This window comes from Molothrus aeneus, chromosome 1, assembly GCF_037042795.1.
Source record: "Molothrus aeneus isolate 106 chromosome 1, BPBGC_Maene_1.0, whole genome shotgun sequence".
Lineage (NCBI taxonomy): Eukaryota > Metazoa > Chordata > Aves > Passeriformes > Icteridae > Molothrus > Molothrus aeneus.
In genome coordinates, this window is record NC_089646.1 from 137,879,106 (window position 1) to 137,899,293 (window position 20,188).

The 20,188-nt window shown below is 42.1% G+C and overlaps 1 protein-coding gene across 3 annotated transcripts in view; it reads left to right on the forward strand.

Annotated features, from left to right (window-relative positions):
- The first annotated feature begins 1,290 nt into the window (after nt 1–1,290).
- Nucleotides 1,291–20,188, forward strand: part of TRPS1 (transcriptional repressor GATA binding 1) — a 206,694-nt gene continuing 187,796 nt past the window's right edge. For 2 of the 3 annotated variants that reach the window (XM_066548157.1, XM_066548171.1), the window contains exon 1: nt 1,291–1,457. The gene's annotated coding sequence lies outside the window, so the exon portion shown is untranslated. Of the gene's footprint in view, nt 1,458–2,042; nt 2,196–20,188 lie in introns of those variants that run through there. The other variant, XM_066548164.1, reaches the window with a different exon arrangement.

A 20,188-nucleotide genomic window follows, 5' to 3' on the forward strand; every position in this document is an offset into this window, starting at 1 on the left:
TTTCATTTGCGTCACCATGTATCTCTGAAGGTTTTATGCTTTACACTTCACCGGTATTTGAGAGTAAAATTGGAAGGAAAAAGTTATGTAATTTCAAATATTTGGGGGGAAGCAGCTTCGACTCTCCAACTGTAATCATTTAGCTCTTTTCCAGCTTCTTCCTTGAATAATGTTAGTAGCTGCAAGCAAGCAGAATGCATCTATTTGAACGTGAAATCAGCTTAAAACAACTTGCATGGGAGGAAAAGCACGCCATATAAAGTCACCTAACTGCAGAAAAATTGTGTCCAAATGCCCAACAAATGTTTACATAGTTTTTAACGCCTACTATATTTGGGATTTTAAAACCCTTTCATAGGAACCTTTTATGTACTGGTTCTCCTTGGAGACAGTTTTTACATTGACATGCAGACTTCTGGCAGTTCGTAGTATGGGGGATATAAGAGTATTTTGAATTGAGAAAGTTCTGCACGAGGAGGAAAACTTGGTTTTTTTCGGATCGTCTCGAGGCTGACCTGCGACCGGTATCAAAGCGCGGGCGGTAACGGGACTGTTCATCGCTCAGCCTGGGAACTGTCTGCCCACCCGCCTCAGCACCCGCACACAAACGAGGGGCACGGGGCAGAGAGAGAGGTGACACCGACTGTGCGGGAGACCCCGAGCAGGGCTGGGGTCTCCCGAGGGCGGCAGGTACCGGCGCGCGTGGATCGCGCCTTCAATCCCCACCGCCACCGTTTCCAATCCCCCAGGGCAGCCGCGGGTCCCAGTGACAGCCGCGGGCACAGCCGCCGCCCGCGGGCCGCGCTGGGGGCGCGCCTGTGGCCTGCGGCTATCCCTGCTCCAACTCAGCGCAAGTCCCCGCAGCCGCGGGGCGACGCGCCCCCTCAGCTCGCCCGGCTCGGCGGGCCCGGCCCGCGCTGCCCGTGGCCGTGGCCCGGCGGCGGGCGGAGGCGGCGGCGGGGGGCGGCGCGGGCCGCGCGGCGGGGCCGCCTGCACTGTCTCTTTAAGGGCGCTCCGTCTGGGGTGGCGCTTTCCTCCGCGAAGGCTCCTTTGATATTAATAGTGTTGGTGTCTTGAAACTGACGTAATGCGGGGAGACGGAGGTCCTGACAAGCGATAACAGTCCCGATAACGCGCCGGCCGCCCCGCGCTCCCAGGCCGCCGCCTCGCTGCCGGCGGGGCCGCCGCGCCGTGCCCCGGCCCTCGCCCCCCGGCCCGCCGCGCCCCCGCCCCCGCGCCGCACCGCACCGCCCGCCGGCGGGCCCGTCGCCCCCTCCCCGCCGAGCGGGGCCGAGGGGGGAGGCAGCGGCGCCGCGGCCCCCCGCTCCCCCCACTCCCCGGCCACCGCCACATAATCCGCGTCCAACTCCGCCGGCAGCAGGAGACGGTTCATGGCTCGCGCCGCGGCTCCACCATCTTCCAGGCTGCCGGGGCTGTTGCTGCCGGTTAATCAACAGGTAAGCGCGGGGGGGCGCGGGCGGGGGCGGCGGGGAGGGCGCCGCGGCCGGCGGGCCGGGCGGGGGCGGCGCGGCGGCGGCGGGCGCGGGGGGGGCGCGCGCGGGGCGGGGGCGCGGCGCCCGCGGCAGCGTGGCGTGTGCCCGGGGGGGCAGCGGGGGTGCGCCCCCTCCCCCCAAAATACCCCCCCCAAAAAAAATAAAAACAACAACAACAACAACAACAAAAGCGGCGGGTGGGTGGGCATAATCCCAGGCAACGGGGGCTGCTCGGATTTCACAGTCTTTTCTCGGTGCATCCCCCCCTCCCCCCCCCCCGCGCCCCCCATTCCCCCCGCCGGAGGGTCAAAGCCATGTGTGATGGCTGGAAATTGGCGACTTCAAAACGGCGGTAGCCCCGCTGGAGTCGGGAGGGTCAAGTTCAGCGGCGGCGGCGGGCAGGGGGAGCAGCCCCCCGGCGCGGAGGCGGGGAGGGGAACGGCGGCGGCCGCGGGCTGGTGCGGCTCTGCTCTGCCCTCCCCTCCGCGCCGCTCCGCGCCTTATCTCCGCGGCCGCCGGTTCCCCGGCACCGGGGCGCTCGGGGGGAGGGGAAGGGAGACGCGGGGGGTGGAAGTAGAAGACGAGCACAGAGGGTTCGCATCCGATGGGCTGCAGTCGCACAGTCCTGCCGCTCCTGCCGCTGCTGGAAGTTTTAATGGGGATCATGACAAACGGGGCACAGAGACACCATCATGAAGAGTAGTAAGTTTGGGAAAAACTTTTTTCTTTTTTTTTTTTTTTTCCTTTTTTTTCCCCTTTTAATTTTTTTCCCTTCCTATTTTTCCTCTCCTTTCCCTGGGACACATCGGGAGAGGCCGAGTGCGGAGCGGTGCTGCTCCGGGAGAAGGGCTTGCGATCCCTCCCGGTCGTGCCGGGGTAGCAGGCGACATAGTGCATAGTGGTGGTGGTGATTTTTTTTTTTTGTTTAGGTTTTTTTTTTTTTTTTTTTTTTTTTTTTTTAATCAGAGACAGAGAGACGTAAAACTTTTCCCTCTTAAAGGAGAAGCCCCACTGCCACCGCTGCGTCCCCGCGCCCGGCTCTCCCTGCCTGCCACAACTTCGTGGAGCGTCTCACCTCCCCGCCCCCCGGCCCGGGGGCTGCGGCGGGGGCTGCCCCCTCTGCAGCCACCCGCGTGTGGCTTTCCGAAGGGAGCGATGAATGGAGGCGAGGCCGGGGCTGGAGGGGCTGCGCTGCGGTGGGCGCTCCGCGGCCGGGGCCGGGGTGGGCGATCGTGGGTCCGGGGCAGCGCAGGGTCTGGCCCGGGGACTGCGGCCGCTGCGCGCTGCCCTGGGACACGAGAGGCTCCCCGAGGGGGCTTGACATTTCGGGGGCTTTGTTTATCTGCCTCCCTGCTGCAAATCACGGAGCTCAGACACCCCGGCACTCCTACGCGGGTTCTAGTGGGGCCCGCTAGTCTCCTTTATCTTTTTTTTTTTCCACGACCGGTTGTGTTTTCTATCTGCAAATGGCAAACTTCTCCAGTGCCCTGACTGAGCTAAGCTGACTAAGTGATAAGCTGGAGAGACGTCTTCCCTCCATCCCTTCTTCTCCGCCAGTGCGAGCACCTTGCCTGGCAGAGCAGGAGACGGCTCACCCCAGCACTCTTGGGGAGCCAAGGCGACAAGTCCCTTCCGAGGGGGAAAGATTGTCTAGTAAAGAAAATGTAAGCTGCTCTGCAGCCCATGCTGCCTTCACTGCTCTTACACTACGCAGCCCGTTTTGAATGTTGATCGAAAGAGACAATAATTTAATGCGTCTCAGGTTATATTTAATTGAGTTCAGTAAAGTGTCTCAAGGAACCATCAAACTTTTTTGTCATTTGGGCTGTCTTCAACTACGCGCAGCCGAATCCTGTGGACGTTGGTGGCATCATGTTACTTTCCTGTTGGTTTTAGTAAAAGTTGAACATTTAGAGAAGACTGTCAGAGTTAAAAATGCAAGGGGCAGCAAAGGAAAGTAGTGGTAAGAGACAGTTCCTGACGTGGACAAAATGAGAATAAAAGTTACAGTAGTCTTCTGAACTGCAGTCTGTGTTTGCCTCATGTTCACAATCTGTGTGTTAGGTTAGACAGCTCTCAGATATTCCACCAGAGTGACATTTGAAAAAAAACCTCCAAAAGAGTGAAGGTTGTTTTTTTTTTTTTTTTTAAGTACTCTGGGTCTATGAGTAAACACACGGTTTGTGTGAGAACATCAACTATTTCCTGTAAATTGTGATGCTGACAGGACTGTCTGGAAATGATATCAACACTTTGAAAGATTTTTTTCTTTCTATTTTAACCACTGAATGAAAGTCTGTTAATAATATGGTCAAACCAAACAAGTGGAACCTTTCTCTGTAAAGGGAAAAAAAAAGTATTTTTCTTTTTTCCTCTTGAATAATATATACCTGAGGTTTGCCGCAAAGAATCAGTGATTCTGAAGTTCAGTAGTGCATCAGTGCCTGTATACTAGTTTATCCTCAGACTGTGACAACAGAAATCTGCTTCACCTTTTTAAAATCAAGGGAGATTAGACATGAAAAAACAGTCAGTTCCTAATCCACCCTGTTCTGTCTGATTATCGCTTTTTCTTTTTAGTTGCGTATAATAACTTTCTCTGTTTTAAACTTTGCATATACGTAGTCACAACAAAGTAAGTAAAGGGCAGAGTTGCATCAGCTTTTAAGTTTACATGTATTGCCTGTGATCCTCTAAAACAGACTCCAAATGACACTGAGCAGTCTTTGCTTGTGAGAGCATGGCTTTTTTTTTTTTTTCATAGCACTGTTAATAAAGGAAAAGAATGTAAATGACAACTTCACAGATCTGAGACTTCTTTGGGCATCAAACGCGATGCAGCCAGGTTATCCTTTCATGTTTTTAATGCATTTTTAGTGTAATTTATATGGTAGCTTTATGGGTTGACTTACATTTTTATCAGTGAGAGTAAATTGACTAACATTTGATGAATCCCTAGCAGGATTATTTTCAATAATATCTTCTCTAGCATTTGTAGTAAACTTTCATGGTCCACACTATTATCGTGCATGGTGTGGCTGAGTGTAAAGAACGCTCTTATCCACATATCGTGATACTGCATTTATAACAGCAAAGTACTAATTCTTGTCTGTGGACTGGAGTGTCTGTGACATGCAATTGTTTCTTGTCAAATCTGTGTATTCCAATTGTATTATATTTTAATGCTAGTTGACACATTGGGTTTTGTATTTTCAAAGCATTGTGCAAACAATGACTAATTACTTTCTGTTCATGCGAATTACCTCTTTTAGCACTTTATCAGCCAGTTGCTTTGAAATAAAACTATTTTACATTACAGTGCGAAAGAGTTAAAAAATTAGCAGAGACATTTAGGAAAAAACCCAAAATGTAATTACAACCAGGCAACTTTTGGTACGTATTTAAATTTTTCTTTTTATGTGGAACTTTCTTTCTAAGGCTGGGGGGGCTGTATGTGTATGAATATTTATGTTTCTTACAAACTCTTGACAATATTTTAATGTAATAATCTTAATAGAAACATTCTCAGATCTTAACTGAAGCCACACCGGCAGTATCGCTTTAATAAAGGTTTGTGGGTAGCACCAAATATAACATTGTGAGAAAGTTTATGGTTAAATATTTTTAAACATGATAGGCTGGGAATCTGACAACCCTTTTTGTTAGGTGAAAGTATAGTGGAAATGAATTACATTTTCAATGCAGCTTCAAGTAGAACAAACTGCCACCTGGTAGTGAAAGTATTGGCCTTGAACAGAAATATATTCTGATTAAGGTATTCTAACTGGTGTGTAAAATGAAGCCATTCATTCAGTAAACTGACAACTTTCCAGTTGGTGTTTGCCCTTACTTAATTTAGTTTCCTCAACACAACTAGTGAGGTAGTCTGGGTCTGTTTTTGGCAGTCCCGGGCAACTGTAAACTTGGATATATTTGTCCCAAATATTATATACCTCGTGAGTTAAAAAACAGTTGGGTAAAAAGAATAGCAGGCAGGTATGAGGAAAAAAAAAGAGAAAAGGGTTTCCTTTTGTTTCTGAAACTTTCTCAAGTTCTTACCTAGTAAGAAAACAATGCTATTTTCAAATACTGGTGATTAATACTATAACCAGCGTAGTCTGCACCCATTTATTGTATAAATACCATTGCCTGTTGACCTTTGGATACATTAATTACAGCATATCTGGTCTAGGTTCTATTATTTTTGTCTGTCCAGAAGATAAATAAAGGTGCCCTTTCCAGTCCTTCTGAAGAAGAACTTTTTTCTTGGTATTGTCATGAATTATGGAGTTTTTTTTCCTTGCCCTGTGCCAATGAAGTTCTCTTTTGACTTTAAAAGATAAGCTTACATCCAAAGAGAGAATATTTGATAATTTTAAAACTATTTGCACTTCAGTTTTTATGGTACATACAAACTTTCTAGGCTTTGCTTTTTTTGGATTGTGGGTTGCTAATTAAAAGAAAAGCACAAAGAGTTAGATGATGTGAAGGATTAAAGTACAATTACACCATTAAATAGTAAATGTTTACAAGGGCAAGACATGCAACTACATTTTTCAGATTATGCTTATTATTCACTCCTTGATGTTATTTTGCACCTAATCAATAAAGGGCCTTCCAGAATGCAGCTCCTTCGCCAGTTGTACATGTGCCCAGAACGCAAGAAACGCTGCTGGGGCAGAGGAGCACAGGGAGGGGAGGAAAGTGCTGGCATATTACTCTTGACTTCTTGTCATGCAGACCAAGGCTCAAATGAAACACGGAGCAATGGGAGGATAGCTCCCCTAGTCTCGATTTAAATCCCCAGTGGACATTTTGTCACACACAAAAGCGTTGCACAACCGAACACCACTCCACTTGACGTGTTGTCTGGAGTCAGAGGAGCCTCTGATTTGGCACCATGGGGTTTAGAAGACTATGATTTAGGTGAACTGGCACAGCTGTGTGTAAGAAACTTATAGCCATTATGTTTTATTCATGTTCTGTGCTATCAGATTCTTATTTTCTAGTACCTTTAAAGTAGTTCTTTAAAATTTTATAATAACACCGCCAGTGAAAAATACATCTAAAATTTAACAGAAATTGCCAATTGTTCTATCAGTGATTTTTAATGTGGTCCTGCTGCATTAACTAAGGAATCTAGTTCCTGCTGGGGATCTCTGTATCTGGATTTAGAAAAGCTGTTGAAAGAAAATGCTTCATAAGATTGCGTCGCTGCCACGGGTGGCGCTTCCGTAGGACGTTTCTGCAGAACCCTCTTGGTTCCATCCCATAAAGTTCGGTGGAACTTTTCTGTCTCGTAAGGGATGTGTGTGAGTACAGCAGCTACAATAAGACTTTCTGCCTTGAAAATAGAATTGTTTTGAATTGCAAAGTTTAGTCCTAATAGTAATTTTTACTTTCTTAGCTTCAGTTGATGCATGTCTAATTTCTCATAAGTCTGCTTTCTTTCCAGGCTCAGATCATCTTTACTCTTTTCCTTTAAATTTATTTTAAAATATTTAATTTTTAAAATGTTACTAGCCCTTTAAAAACCTGTAATAAATGCTTTACAAGTGGCTAGACACCTTCCCTGGTGGTTTAATTTATACAAGCAGGAAACTTTCTCTCCTTCTTTCTCTCTCTCTTTCTTGTTTTCTTTAAACCAACTGACGTAATGCCAAACTTTGCTTTAAAAGAACAGACAGAAGTAATTGGTAGCTTTTAACTTTTAATAATGTTCTGGATTGGTTTTAGTGGCCAAACTGCATTTTTTTTAAATATCAAGTAAAAACGGGCTTGTGGCCTGAGGAAGAAAGGCCCTGTTGATGCAGTTATTTTTATTCTTGTTTTTCAATCTGTTATTAAAAATCTTTCCTGCTGAGCTCTGCTGGATTTCTCCAATTGCTCTTTGTGATGGCTGGTGCATTTCAGGTTACGGTAACTTAAACTGTTTTCTGATTTTTACTTCCCCCCCCCCCCCCCCCACCATGGGCACTTTGAGATGCTTTATCCTTTTTGTTTTGTTTTGTTTTGCTTTAATTTTATTCCCCTCAGTGTTCCTTCTGCCTTGTCCAGCACCTGACTCCTTCTTTCAGAGAAACAATTTATTTTGATGCAGAGAGAAATAGTATGTTAAACATACCTTTGATGGCTGTTCAATGAATATTATTTTCCTAGTATGAGTGTGTTTTACACCTGTTAGTGACGCTGATTAGGAAGATACTAACTAGCCATTGCAGAACACATAAGAGATCTTATCTTTCAGTGTCCACTTTCTGTGCTTTCTCCACCCCTTGTCTTAAAGCTAAATGAGATTTTAAAATATGTTTAGTAATAGTTTCGAGTGATCTGTATCTATTTGTATTAACTTGATATTAGAAACAAGAAAACCCAACAAAAGGATTTTTAAAAATAACCGTGAAATCCAGTCAACACATTTTTTCCTCATTTCTTTATTTTGTTCAGGGTTTTCTGTCTCTTTTCCTTAATTTCTTTTCTACATCTGCTTGGGTTTTGAGCACAAGCAAACTTTCTACAGTAAAAGATGGAGTTGGGCAATAGACTTCCTTGACGAAGTTGACGTCAGGACGACTTCATAAGTTGGCAAGTAGGAAAATTGTTCAAAGACTGAGTTGGCTTGTGCCAGTTTTCCCTTCCTTTAGGGGAGACACTCCACCCAGTAGGAGGTTACCCCACCCAATGTGGAGAGCTATAATTCAGTGGCAACACTTTAAATGTCAATCCTCCCTAGGGTTTAAACCCCAGACTTGTCTTGCCTCAATCTTTAGATTTAATCTAACATTCAATCTGTTGAAGTTATATCTCATCTTCATAAGCACTTTTGGGGCCTGATCCTTCAGTTCCCATTCTTGAAAAATACTCACTGTCATCAGGAGGACTTTTGGATTCAGTAAAAGCTGCAGGATTGGCCTCTGCAGAGTTGTGTGTGTCTGTGTCTGTCTGTGAGGAAGATTGTGTCTGCCTGATGAATACTGTATAATCCATGTTGTTTAAGATGAAATTGTAAAATGCTTAAAAATCTGAAGAAGTCCTGGAGTAGTAATGCTGTAAAAGAGATTTTTCTCAATAAGTGAAGTGTACGTATTTTTAATTTATCAATTTCCCAGGTTGAAATATGATTTTAAAAGGGTCCAACTCTCAAGAATTTAAGGCATTTTACAATTTTTTTTTTTTTTATTTCTCTGTATCATGATGGAGACATATTTTTGAATGCTGCTTGTATTCAATTTTTTCATCTCTAATGGAAAATGAAAATCACAGTCTGTAGCGTCGTACCCACAGGAGGCATTGAGATACTTGGACAATACTGAGAGCGCTCAAGGAAAAATTAGGTTTTGGTGTATTTTCAAAGTCAACGTGTAATTTTTATAGGCACATTTTACTTCTTCGTGGTGTCTATTCTCAAGCATCCTTTTCAGATCCCCCATTACACTTAACAATACTCTGTATTTTGAAAATATTCCAGCATTTTTATTATTAGATCTGAGAAAAAACACCCGTAAAAGATGATGCTAAAAATCATCAATGCACTCAATGTTTATCAGCAAGATTTACTTAAACAGTGCGCTTCAGTTTTGCCTCAAACCATTTCAAGCCACCTCTGATCCAAGAATGTACCAGTTCTTGGTTCCTGGAAGATTAAGCATGACAGTTTCTATTATATAATGAACAGCAGTATTGTTTGAACAAAGGTAACATATTTTGATTTCTATACCTTTTTTTGGCAGCTGGCACTAGAGTTAGTCTAAAATGAGTGAGTCTAAATGATGTGATCTAACAGTGTAAATATCTGAATGTTCTTGAAACATACAGTATAGATGTAGTGTGTTTAAATCATTTGAATCTATCTACCTATATTATATAGAATGTGTATGTATGTGTATATACAAAGCCGTAAATGGTGTGTTCTGCTATCTGTAGCCTTCAAATGTGTATCCTTTGGGGTATTCCTGACCTACTTTGCAAAGTCTGCAGTCTGAAGTACATACTGAAACTTAAAAAATTAAACACACAGGTTGGTGGTTCACAAAAAAAAAAAAAAAAAAGGCACAAGGGAATATTTGATAGTAGTTAATTAAAAAGAGGGGGGAAAAAAGGCATGGTCTGCCTACCCAAATACCTTGCAGACTGGTTTTGGATATCCCAGTGACATTACAGGGACTATTTTAAAAAACAAAATCTCAACTCACCTAAAAACGTTTGAAGTAGATACTGAAGTTAAGTAGTGCCTAAAATTCCTATATTCAGATGTGGTTTAATGAAAGTTAAATGAGTTAGGATAAAGGAATTTTCTTTGGGGGTGAAGGGTTTCAGTGTTTCCAACATATGAGTCTTCTTGACTTTCTCACACACCACTCTTCAGGCAGAAGCTGTGAGATGTGTAACATAAAAACTTATTATGCAGGTGAAACTTTGCTTCATGAATTCAGTTAATGAAAGAAAGATAAGTCCATTTTCTGAACTTGAACATAGTTTGCTTTTCTATGTAGAGTTCTCAGTGTTAGGTGTATTAAATACACTCAGCAGACGTTGGCCAGCTGCAGTTACAGAGTACAAACCAAAAATGCAGTACACGTTGATCATTGCTGAGCCTTTTCCTCCTGCACGGATAGATATGGACACACATGCACATACACAATTAATAAACTAAACCTTGCCCCAAATACCTGAGGGAAAAGCTTAAATAGATTAGCCTTACCATGTGCCTTGCAGGTAAACAGTATCTGCCTCTGCTGGAGCAATGGGAGAGGAGAGCTGCTGAACAGAGGCTGCCTGCCCATGCTGCCCAGGCACCCAGCTCTGGAGGCTGAAATCTGGGGGCCCTCAGTAAAATTCCCACCTCTCATTTCAGCTGTTACAGTGGTAGGAAGGAGGAAACATTAACTCATGTCTCCCATCTACTGTATATACTGTTTTCTTTCTGTGGCCTCCTACAGCCATCTGAAATTTATGCCATCCAATTAGTCTCCTTTTATGTTCCTCAGATCTGGAGTTTTCTTTAGAACTAAACTCCTATTTGCATGTTATGTCTATCATGAAAAAAAATAATGTAATGGATTAAATTAATCCTGTAATAGTTGTTTGAGCATACTGTAGGAATGTAAATAATTTTGTGGCATTGAGCTCATATTTCCAGTCTTATGGGGGGTAAGATCAGAAGTTATCAACAGCTTATATATCTGAGTCATTCAGCTACAATAAATCTTCTAACAAATACCCACCCTTTGCACACCCAGAGATATTCTCCAAGACTGTTGAAACTCTGCACACACCTGTATCTTCTGTGTAAGTCCATATGCATGACTAGTAGATGTATCTTCAACTGCAATCAGATAGTATGTTAGGCTACAGCAGCTGCAATCAAAGTAGTCTGTGGATAAAAAATTTGATTGCCACTTGATTGCTGCTGGCTGCGTGGCCCTCAAGGTTGTCTTTTCCCCGTAGAAAGTCCCAAAGAATCGTTAGTTAAAAAGTTGTGTGGAGTATGGCACTGAGTCCAGCTCTGCCAGAATTCACGATACAAAGCGTGAAGTGCCTCATCAATATCAGGTCAGAAGTGATTGTGCATAATTCATTTCTACCTCGGTGTCATTCTGTCATATGTAAGGTGTGCTCTGCCGCTGCTACTCTGTTTCTCCCTCATGCAGATCACTCTCTTCGGCTGCCCTGTGCACATACATCCATTCTAAAAATACATGGACATGGAAGTCCATCTGTGTTGCATAATTTTTTTACAAAAACACCAGTGTTTGTATTGTTCTTTCTCTGAGCCCTTAATGAGTTTAAAGAATTTAATGTGACTTAATGAGGGTTCTTATTCTGTTTCTGACACAGACACTAATGAGGGAAAAGTAGAACAAATTGAAAACCAACTTTTACTTGCTGGTTTCATGATGTCATCAAATGCAGGATATTACAACTCCTGGAAAAATTTACAAATCTAGGCAAGAATCCATTTTGCATCACTGTCTTTCAGTTGTTTGTGACACAAGGCTTGCTAGCAGAAAAACAAAGTTTAGCATAACTTGATGATTTTTTTTTAATGTTTAGGATGGGGTTTTTTTGGCAAATTTTTGGAAAAGTGAATCTAACCTGCTTTGTTTGTCAGCCTGGCAGAAACTTAGATACCACCAAAGATTGATTAATCCCTCTGATTATGGTTCTGATCTCTCCCTGTACTTGGAAGGGACAAAACTTCTTGTAGCTTCATCTAGAGTAAGATCCAGTCCTCACTGGGCAACCTCTAACTGTTGCAGCTTACCAAGAGGGAACTGTGATTTTTGGGACTTCATGTTACACTTTAACTAGAGTTTGGTACTTTACAGCACTTCGCTGGACTAAGGACACAGTAACAATATTTTGTAAGGTGCCACCTTGCTTTTCTGTTGCCCCACTCGGGATGGTCAAAGGAGTATTTCACTGCATGAAGCTGCCCTTCAACAGGACCACATTTGGTTTGTCACCTTTCAAAGTGATTATTGTGGTTGGAAAACAGTTCATTTCCCAAAGGAGAATGAAAAGTAAAAGTAGGTTTAGGAAATGCACCTGCTTATGAGCCCTGCTGCTTCTCACTGGCTTCACGGGCATGCTTTTATCTTGTCCTCACCAACTTCTCTCTGAAAGGCTTGTAGAGATGGCAGTGGAGGACAGCTGTGAAGAAATAGGGACTGAAGGTCTGGTATGACGGGTACATCTCTATGGAAGCAGGCTCTAATGCCCTCACAAGGTTGCATGCCATGCCATCAGGGTGTTTTTGTCAGGCCAAGGGACGCAGTGACTTTCGTAATCCACAAAATGTGCTTTTGGTATAACCAAATTGCAGACAGTTGCAGCATAGAACATAAAATGTTTTTTTATAACATCTGATTTTTTTTTTCAGCAGTTAGTATTTTTAACAATATCAAATAAATTGCACAATGTGTGATTTCTTAGGTTGATGTTAACCCTTGGCTCTTTTGTGAGGAGTTTTACTGCTTTGCATTTTATTTTTTTGCAATTAGTTGTTGGCTTTATATTTTTAACTGCAACAAAAGATAGTTAAAAAAATTAATAATAATTTGAATTGGAAATATGGGCATTTTTGACCAACTTTCTTGAGCATTTTCATACAAACAGAAGAAAGTAACTTGTTTGGTTGGTTTTTATGTATGTATATGTGTGTTTGTGGTTTCTTCTTTTTTTTAATAAAAGTTTTCATAATTTGGTAGTTCAACAAACATGAGTATATTCTGAAAATATTTCTCACAAATGGCAGGTCTCTGTTGATAGCTTGTAGGCAGACAGAGTCTAGAGCCACAAAACTATCTTCTGGAGTTTTAAAACACTGGAAAGTAAGATTTATTGGACCTTAAATATCCCAGTGGTGCAGATTTATTTGGTGTTCATGGCAGTCTCAGCTTAACTTTCCTTGGAGATTTGTTGTGGTACTGCATTATCTAAGAAACATTTAAAATTGTTTGTCTAGGGTTTTTTTCTTCAGTCGTTCCTCAATTTTTATTTGCGCATATGAAAATCTTTACTAAGAAAGATGACCTGGCAGCTCTGCTGAACTTTACGCTGCAAAACATTTTACCTGAATAGGACAAAATTAAGCATCTGAAAAGCTGACATTTTAGAAGATTTTTGTATCTATAGTGGTGCATGATAGTGGCTAGTTGACAGTGGCAAGGAGCTTAAAAAATAGAGAGAGAAAGAAACAGCACCTGTGGAATTTATTTTAATTGGGTGAATGAGACTCATGGTTCGCAAGTTTTACCTTCATGGGTCTTCAGAATTTATTGCTAAAAAGACATATGCCTGAATAGAAAGAGAACGAAGATATTGTAAAATCCACTATGACACGAAGTGCTCTTACTGCACATGAATACAAATAATTTCCTTTTTCTCTCCAGCAAACTGTGACTTCTTTTGTCAGAAGGAATTTCAGATTAGTCCCTACCAGAGTAATGCTGCCATAAACCCTTCACTCCTCACCTGTATCTGTGCAGTGTGATGGTCTATGGTAGTTTTCACAGAGTTGCTGTGCTGCTTTCAGTCTGGAATAGGACTGCATTGACTTCACTTTTGCAGAAAAAGTACATTTTCTTAGAAAATACACTGCATGAAAGAAGAAAGGGCAAGGAGAATGGAGAGAGTGCTCTGATATACGAGCTGAGATTATGGATGTTGTAATGCTGTTTTTTCGTAGGACTGTAGAAAAATCACATTGGGACCAAAGTTCCTGTGGATTACCATGCAATATTTATTACCATTTTCCTGTGTTTTCCCTGGTTAGGATCTAATCCTTCAATGTCTGGAGCTGCATGGAGTTAAGAATTTGTCCATTCAGAGAGGAAAACCTTGCCAGCTATGGGATTTCACTGTTTCACTACCTGTATTTATTTATTTCCCCCTCTAACATTTCTGAGAGCAAGAGGATTGAGAGTGGAAGATGGAGACAGAGGATAGGTAAAGTGAAGGAGTAGCAGGGACACGTATCTGCTCAGTAAATAGTGTTTACTGATTACTGTTTACTGTCAAGCAGATTACTGCAGTTATATTTCTATGAAGCAACCCACATGCATCCAGTGCAAAGGAATGAAGTGAAGTCCTGTGCAATTCTGAGGTAACTAAAAGATGTGCTTGTGACATACTTCTAGCAAAAAAACATTTTTCGTTGCCCATTACCCTTCTCGAACACTGTAATTTTGCAAGTGACACATTTGATTATGAGCAGCCATCAAAACACTCACAGGCATCTTGTTTGGAAGAAGAATGTGCTTGAATTAAATATTTGCAGGTCAGAGAAATATGTTGATTTGTTCTTTTGTCACCTTTCTGGTCTTTTTCAATTTGTTTGATAGTTATTCAATTTTGGAGTTTATTTAAAAGAGATGATAAAGTTTACACTTTTGCATTCCTTACTTGTGCAGAGCTTTCATTTGCTTCCTTGGGAGAGTTGGTCTGAGGAAGAGCTGCTGCCTGCTTTTGCCTTGATATGGATAGGATGTGGTTAGTATAGAGGTCCCCTCATCCTTAAAGCTCCCTTATTGCAATGAACTCGTCCCCTCCTTGGGGAAGAGATTTTCAATCTGATTTTCAGTCCCTTCAGTCAGGTTTTAGGGAACAGTATGAACTGTCTTACTAGAGCTGGCAGTAAGGAAAAGGAAGGGAATCTGGGCACATCTTACCTCTTTGTTAGGGGGAATAAGGTATAGGAAGCCTCTGCTGAGCTTGCCTGGTGATTTTTTGGTAATCATTGTCTCATGATGGAATATGCACGTAGAAAAAACACAGAACTTAATGTTTACTTTATAGACGCTTTATCGTCAAGCATAGAGACCTGACAGTTTCATGGTTAAGTGCCTAAAGTTGTTTTTGGCTTTGCAGTTGTTGAATCAATCACTGCAAAGCTAACTAATTGTGTACCTTTTATAGCTTCCCTCCCTACTCTTTTAATGAAAGGGAGATATTTTGCTCTTTCTGACTTGGAGCTGGGCTATCCCATTAACTACTAGCAGCAAGCGCTTCAGCTTTTACGGAGTTACCTCAGGAGTCATTCTAGTGAATTTACTTACTAATCCACTTATTTATAGCCTTCAGTGCCCATGCTATAGAATGAGCAAAATGTTTTTTAAAAAGCGTTTTAAAAATACTTTTTACAGTTGTATAGAAAATGCTGGCTCTTTAATTCTGAGTTTACAGATGGCATTACTGCTACTGTTTTGATTTGTGAGAGACAGTATCTTGGTGTCTTACTGAGATGTTTTGTAGCCAAAATTTAGAGTTTAAATGGATTTTATTTTAAAATTTTTTTTCTTCCTTAAATGTTAGACATGGACAAAAAAAATGACAAGGATCTCATCTTTATAGCGAGCTGCATATCAGGGTTGATGGAACTACAGCTAGTTAAACTCCTCGGTTTTACAGAAAGATGAAAAAGTTGCTGCAAAGATTAGCTTAATTTCTGTCAACAATTTTATTAAGGCAAAGACAGAATCAAAGGCTGAATGGACAAAGTTGGGATTTTTGCCACTTGGTTATTTTTTTCTGAGGCTGCGTAAGCTTTTTTTTTAATAAAAAAATTAATGTAGAATTCAGTGTTTCCCACAGGAGAACTTTCACAGATTTAGCATAAAGAAAGTGCATTTTAATTCAAAGACACTGGTACATTTCTTAAGGCTTTGAAAGGAGTAATCCAACAGGTATATAAAGCTCTGATGATAAATATGATGATATTTTGTATCTACTTTTGTTACAATCCATGGTTTATTGTAGTGCATGTTTAGAATAATACTGTTTATTTAAGATACCAAATTTATTCTTCATTTTAAAGACAAGTCTTGGCTCCTCTTGGTTTTTTATGTCAACTGGCTCATTTCAACTCAAACAAGGGTTTCACTTCAAGAACTTTTAATAATTTAAAAAGAATCTCTGATTGCAGTTGGAAATTTTGTGTATATAACTAAACTAACAAGTCTGTTTATTGTATGGGAGAGGCTCTAGTGATATTATTTATCATAGGGTCCACATTATTGGAAGGCAGAACTAATGACAGTGAATCATGCACACTGTATATTAATGTAGTCCACTTTCAGCACTATATAAATAGGATTGTAAATACACACCTGCAGAGTGTCTGCAGTTACACGGTCATCGCACAGAGTCCCTCTGTGCTCTCCTAATACATATCCAGTATATATCTCTGCGTGTATCACTTCTTGCTAACCCAGGCAGCATACTACAGCTGCTGTTCCTCTTGAGGAGGTGTCTATAAAATGAACACTAGCAAAACCAAAATTCTGGGATAGCTTTAAGCAGAACACATGGGCATACTGTTACTCAGTCTTTGCATACTTGCCCAGTCCTTTTCCCTGCGCAGGGCTAGCTGCACAAGGTGAGCTGGGTGTCAGTCTGAAATGTCGGCTGGTCCTCCGAATAGGGCAGATGATAAGGTGTGACATTAATAATTGGGAGCTTTCTTGGCTTCCCAGAGAGGGATGTAGTGAAGAACTAGTCAGAAAAAGCCATTATTTCTATGAAAAGTCTGAATATGTGACAACTACACTAGCAGCGGGTTCTTTAATTTTCATTAAATTAAAGAACTTGCTGTAGCAGGGCCTTCATCCTAAACTTTTCCTTTATTTCATCAAACAGCCCTGGCAATGCCATCATCTCCCCTCTGGTGTTTGCACACACATATTCAGGGTAGCCTGAAATCTAAATATGAGTTGCTGGTTGCCTGCGGTAGCTGCAGCTCCTTCCCTCTGCTGCACCTTGGAGCCTCTTCAAGCCCATGGTAGAAATCCTGGGCTGCTCCCAGGGCCCAGTTCTTCCATGGGGCTAGAGAGGCTGCTGGTGCACAGTGTCCCCTGGCCACCTTCGCAAGAGTGGCTCTTCACCCTGAGCTGTGCCTGCCCCTCTCTGCTGGCCCTGCAGTGTCCTTTGAACAACTCAGGCTGGCTCCCGTCCCCGGGACGCTCCTTTGGGTTTCCAGTGGCAGCTCCTGCATGTCTGGGAGCATGGCTGGGAGCTGGCTGCTCGGGCGCCTGCTCAATGTGCCAAGTGGGGGTGAGTGCTGGATTTGGGGCCCCCATCCCCTCTGCAGCAGGGCGTGCAGGTGGACCCCACGGTTTGGGCTGCAACTGCTGATGTCCATGGTGTCCCTGGGGAGGGAGAGGAGGCCCCGTCTAGCACCCAGAATGCTGGAGGGCAGGAGGGAGAGAGGGATCTCCTTTTTAAAAGGAGTTGTTTTTTTTCTCACCCCTGTTCTTTATTCATAAACCTAACGCAGTTCCACAATTCCCAGACATGTAAAGCTGCAGGGCTTTTTTTGTTTTGTTTAAATCTTTCTGAACCAGCCAAATTTTTGAGGTTGGCACGAGGTGCAGCCAGTACCATGGCCTTCCAGGGCTTGCTTGGTCTAGAAGTCTGCAGATGTTTTCTGCTGGATCTGACTCTTAATGAACAAAAAAGATTTTGGCGTCCTTATTTATTTATTTTCAAGGGGAAAATGTGGTTTAAAATGTTGATAATTATGTTTTACATGAACTACTCAGACTTTATGTGACTGTATGGGAAAATGAATGCTCATCAATTTAAAAAAAAATCTTTATTCATAAAGCATTCATATTTAAAGTGATCTGTCTTTTTTTTCCCCTCCTCTCCTTAATGAAAACAAGGTTTGAGGAGTATTACAAATAATTATGTTTTTAATTACATAGAGTTCTGCATCAGAATTCTTGAAGACGACCCACTGTGATCCTCTGGTGAAAATACCAGGGCTTTTCAAAAGCTTTATAATTATCTGTTCTCACTGCTCCTCTCTTTGCAATGCACACATAGTAACTGAAAAAAGGAGAAAGAAAAATACTTGGTGGATCCAAGAGGGATCCACCTACACATGTGCATAGGTCAGGCACATACATCTCATTCAGAATGATTATTTTTCTTTTGCAGCAGTCAGGTAGTACTTCCCACCCTCAAAACCCAGCTTGTGTGCTCTTTCAGAGGGAATACTTATCGCAAAGCTGCAGCGCATTTTAATCAAGGTTCCCAGAGTAGTTTACAAGCATTAATTGCCTCTTAAGGACAGGATGAAGTATTATACCCATTGTACTGATGGGTGAGCCAGGGCACAGGGAACCTAAATAACAGCAGTGTTAGTGAGCCAGTGGCAAAGCTGTGATCAGAGCTTTGGTGCCTTCACTCTTGGTGCTGCTAAGATACCTCCCCTTTAACCCATCAGTCTTCCTTTCTTAAATCAAAAAAAGTCAGACTTTGACATCTTTTATTGCATACTATGTGGGAAATGCTGTGCTTGCTCTGAAGCTGATGTAAACCTGTGTGAATTGCTCTTGTTTTATGTATTTGCAAAGTGTGAAGGCCCTTGTGGCAGGACTTCCCTTGAATTCTGAACCTTATGCTTTTCTGCTGTCTTCTGTGGCTCCGGTAAGCCACTGGATCATCCCCAAAATAGCTCCCGTGGCATCTGTTACTGATGTATCACTGCACCATGAGTGACAGAAAGAATTCCACTTTTCAGCACAACAGTTCACTTGCTAAGTGATTCCCCAGCATGATACATGCTCTGTCTTGTATTTAATTATCTTTTAATTATCAAAGCAGTAATGGAGTTGTGCATAAGAAGTGTATGGATCAATAAAAACAACTAAAAATTATGAAGGAGCTGAAAGGCAGAGTCCAGTGGGTCTTCAGATGTTAATTTCTATTTTTCTGAAAAGTTTTTGTTTTTTTCTTGAGAACATCAGAAAAAAGGATTTCAGTTTTTGTTGTTTATTCCTATCTTCTGATGATCATGCATATATTCTCAGTGCTTTGTGAGAGCTAGTGTGAGTGCTAATGAAAGTTTATATTGGAGTAGTCCCTAAGAATATGATCATTGTTACAAATTTATTAACACCATGAAAGATTTCCTGTCCTAAAAAGTCTGCCAGCAAACTTCATAATCCTGAGTGGGCAGAACCGTGTGGTAGATTTGACTGAGCCCCTTTGACAACTATATCATTTATTTAACTGTCTATCTTTAGAAGTTGGGAAGCTCACCTTTGGTTTCAGAGGCATGCTGAAGCTCTCGCGCTGCATACATGGTGAGGACAATAGAATACCAGAGTGCTCGCTTGCCTTTAACTACTAAATAATGTGGTTGCACATGACACAACAAGAACAGAGGTATAATCCTGCCCTGTGAAGCAGGTCACATGTTTCAGGTTCTCTCTGTAATGTATGCAAAGTAGCTGCTTAAATCATTATGAGTGTGTAAATCACCATCTTCATAAACAATACCATCAAGGTACAGTCAGGCAACATGTCTCTTATGGGTTGACTGGAGCTGGAATTTCTTTCAGATGTTGAGGAGGTACGTCAGTGCATGTGAAGCAGATCTGTTGCTGCAGTGTGGTCTCTGCAATGTTTTGGATTTCTAAGATGAATATTGTTTAGGCTGCCTTCTTCACACTGAATTGCAGTGAAAGGAGGAGGACATGAATGAAGCAAATGAGCAGCTTATATGATTCAAGACTTCCATGAAAAATTTGCTCCTTCTTTTTCCTCTCTTTTAAGTCACGCAACTGATACCCATTTATTTCTCTGCATAAGTTTAGTAAGTATTTGAAGCTCCTGTTCCTATGTCTGTTGTGCATTTGAGGAGGAAAAGATGTGTTGAGTGGTGTGTGAGAATCCTATCTTCTGTTTTAGCCATCATTTCCCTGTATGGGTTATGACACTGTTTTTTCTGTTTTTCTTTAACATGCCGATGTACTTTCTGTAACTCCTAAGTAACACTCCACACCTCTTTAACGCAAAGCTGACTAGTTCAGTGCTGAGTGAAACTGAAAGCGAGACTAATCTTAAAAACCCTCCTGTGCTTCTGCATAGAGTATAAATATGTGCCATTATCATTATTATTTATTTGTCATTGTTATTATTGGAGCTTGTATTTTCTTGGTGGGGGGGGGGGGGAGAAGTAGAGTGCACTGTATCATCACCTCCCCACCCCCAAATGTTGTATTTTGAATCACTTTAAATAGTTGTTTGGGGTGTCTTTATTACAGTGAATCATGTCTTTAATATCTGTTTTAAGCACACCTGTGGTGAGTTCATACTAAGGCAATGGAACCTTCTTTCATTTGCCCTCATGTAGTACTTTTGTGGCATGTAAAATGCCCCTGGTTTATAACCACAGATAGATGTTC